The sequence below is a fragment of the Chionomys nivalis genome, chromosome X (assembly GCF_950005125.1).
Source record: "Chionomys nivalis chromosome X, mChiNiv1.1, whole genome shotgun sequence".
In the NCBI taxonomy this organism is placed as follows: Eukaryota; Metazoa; Chordata; class Mammalia; order Rodentia; family Cricetidae; genus Chionomys; species Chionomys nivalis.
In genome coordinates, this window is record NC_080112.1 from 101,043,112 (window position 1) to 101,046,792 (window position 3,681).

Here is a 3,681-nt window from a genome sequence, read left to right on the forward strand (position 1 = left end):
ACAGCACTAATTTGATGTAGTTGGTTATTTAAAAAGGACACGAAGGTGAGAAGGATACATTGGGGGAAATATAGTGGTAGATGAGGGGTAAATATGGTTATACTTAATTGTATAAATGTATTAAATCTGTAAAAATAAAGAAAAAATTAAAAACAAAACTGAACGTTGATGCCCATCTGTTTTTGGATAAACTTACACTATAATTTTTGCTTGACTGACTAATTTTCATAGGAAACAATTCTCCTAAAGGGTAAGTGCTTGGGGCTGAAAGAAAGGATGAGTTTTCTCAGTCTTGGGGTATGGCAGATCAATCCATTATTAAGGACATGGAAGGAGCCAGGGAAACTATTCAGGGATTAGCTCAAAGGTGTAGTTCTTGATTTGTTGTTTGTGTTGCATTTCTTTTCATTTTAGTGAAGGGAAAAATATCACTGATATGATGTACATGTCTTTTTACATGCACACATGGAATGCCAACAACCAGTTTCACTGAAGCAACTTGAAAAATGCCTCAGGCAGAAGGAAACTCTGGGTAAGAACATTCCATTTATTCAACTTAACCTTAAAGCTCATTGTTGATTAGCTCTAAATAATGATAAACTTATCGATGTACTTCCCTCTATGTATGATTCAGGGAAGTTGAACAGTACACTGTTCAGTTTTTAAATGAGTTTGGAATGTACAGGCAGCCCCTTGAAATGGCCAGAGACTGATCTTCGGCAGCCTTGGGTTTATATCTATTCTATGGAGACTGCTAAAGGGGAGGGTGCTTGGATAATTTGTGTTGCGGGAAATGCCTCAAAGTCTATGCTTCATTATTGTGGTTTGGTAAGGTCATTTCTAGGGTAGTGCATTTCATTTTTCACAAGTGATACTCTCCAAAACATGTTTATTTTAAATAACATAGAATATATGTCAGATTGTTTTATGGAAACCTACCTGTAGCTTTTGTAGCATGAAATATTTTCGTTTCCTTTCAACTGTCCCTCATATGACAAGCAACCAACCACAAGCACTAGTCAAGAATTTAACTTGCATCTTTTAAGATTTATTATTGTTATTTTATGTGTATGAATGTTTATATATATGCATGTTTACTCTGTGTGTGTATGTGCTTGTGTGTGTGTGTGTGCACATGGAAGCCAGAGGAGGGCATCAGATCCCCGAAAACGGGAGTTATAAACAGTTTTGAGTAGTGTGTGGATACTGGGAACCTAAAAAGGGTCCTCTGCCAATAATACTCTTAAAAGCTGAACCATCTCTCCAACCCCATTGACTTTTGGTTTTTAACTTTTTTCAATTTATTTTTTGTGTCTGTCACATGATGCCCCTACATCATGTCTCCCAATCTCACCCATCACCCCCCCCCAAGTAAAACAAAATAAAATTTGAGAAATAAACAAATGAAGAAAGGAGAAACTCCTGTCATGGGAGCTGCAGTGTGATACAATGAATTACACAATAAAAGCCTTTATCCATAGATTTTTTACATGTAGGTGTTCATCCTAAAGAATCATTGCTCTGGTTCCAGGTCTCTGGACACTGCTACACCATTGATTGATGCTGGGCCCTCACTGGAACTCTTCCTAAACATCCAGCTGCTGCCGTGTATCATGGAGATCTTGCAGCACAGCAGCCCTGGGTCCGCAGGAACAACCCCCCTCCATGCTCGAGGAGATCAAAGATGGGGTGGAGGTTGGAATGGGCCAACACATAACCCTGGCTCAGGGTCTGGATAATTGCAGGGTTGGTTAATCTGCCAGATCTCCCCTGTCTTTCCTACCAGGGTGAACTCTTCAGCATTGTCCTGGCTAGTTAAACCATGGATGAGAGCAAGGGTTTCCCACACCTGCACTTTCAGGGCCAGCTCTGCTATGTTACCCAGGTGAGGAGCAGGATTGCTTTTCTGAGTACTGCAGCTGATGAGGAGCAGGAACAGCTCTTCCACTCTTATGACCTCTGCCCCAGCTCTCCCTCCTGCCTCAGGAATTGACAGGGGAGTGCATCTCTCCCCCGCCCATGCTGTCACAAGATAGGAGAGAAATGGGCACACCCATGCTCACATCTCTGGGCTGGCTCACCCACACCTCTGCCAACAGGGTTGACTCTATCGTGATGCCAGGTGAGGTACATGGCACCACGAGGAAGGCAGCTGGTAGGGGGCAGGGACAGCTCTTATGGCCTCAGGACCAGCTCTCTCTTTTGACATATTTTAGAGGGAGGAAATAAAATATTTTTTAAAAAGCTTCTAGAACTGTAAATGTGGGTGCACAATTTCACAAGTATATTCTATTTTTCATTTTCCTCAAAGGTACAACTTCTACTTGTATAATAGACAAGGACAAAGAGGTGGCTGTCAGTTTACTGATAAGGAAATTGAATCAGATTAAGTGGCATTCCTTGGTAGAATAGGTTGAATAATATCCTCTGCTCTAAAATCCATGCCTACTCAGAACCTGTGAATTAAGCATTATCTGGAAAGAATGTCTTTGCAGATGTAATTAAGGTAATTAAAATCAAATATTAGATTAGGATAGACCCTAAAAGCAATGAAAAGTGTTTTTGTAAAGAGAAGGAGGCATGGAGAAACAAAGAGACCCCGTGATGGAATGAAGCTCATGTGATGGCTGGTGCTGAGGCAGAGAATTAGCTGCGAGAATGCCATTCGGACTCATGGGAAGTACCAGAGCTTGGGAGAGAAGCATCAAGCCAACGCTTCTCTAGAATTTTCAGGGAGAGCATGACCTTTACAACAATTTGATTTCATGCTTCTAGCTTACAAATTTGCAAGAGGATCTTTATTGTTTTCAACTACCCAGTCTGCAATAATTTGTATGCCCCATGAAACCAGTTCATCCACACTTCACACATAGTATTTCCATGAATTAAGATTGTCCTTTCTAAGACAAATATCATATGTGCTCACTCATAAGTGGCTTTTAGACTAAAAGCAAAGAAAACCAGCCTACAAATCACAATCTCAGAGAACCTAGACAACAATGAGGACCCTAAGAGAGACTTACATGGATCTAATCTACATGGGAAGTAGAAAAAGACAAGATGTCCTGAGTAAATTGGGAGCATAGGGACCATGGGAGAGGGTTGAAGGGAAGGGGAGAGAAAAGGAGGGGAGCAGAGAAAAAAATGTATAGCTCAATAAAATTAATAAAAAATAAAAAGATTGTCTTTTCTAAACCGTTAGTGCAGTCTTTGTCATCCAAGATATTTTGAAAAAAAATAAAAAAAGTAAAAAATAAAATAAAGATATTTTGATTCCTCTCTACGAATGCTTTTCTTCATATGTACTCATTCTTGAAAGTGGAAAAAAGTTATTTTTATTGTTATTTACAGTATTTTGTGTTTGTATGGTAAATTGTGTGGCACTGTATGACAGGTTGGAATGTTAAGAGGTCAGCAGTGTAAAACTCCCATAGATGCTACAGAGGCAAAATTTGCTGAATCAGGCAATCTATGGCAAGTGGCAAATACATTCTTCTCCTTTGACTTCCCCACTGAGACTGCTTCTAAACAGAGCAGTAATAAACACTAGCTATCTCTGTTGGCAACCTATGATATAATTATGATAATGATGATGACAAACACTTATTAAGCACCCACAGTGCAAGGTATTACTTACTGAAAATACATGGAACACTCAATCCCGACTGTCATAGTATTTAT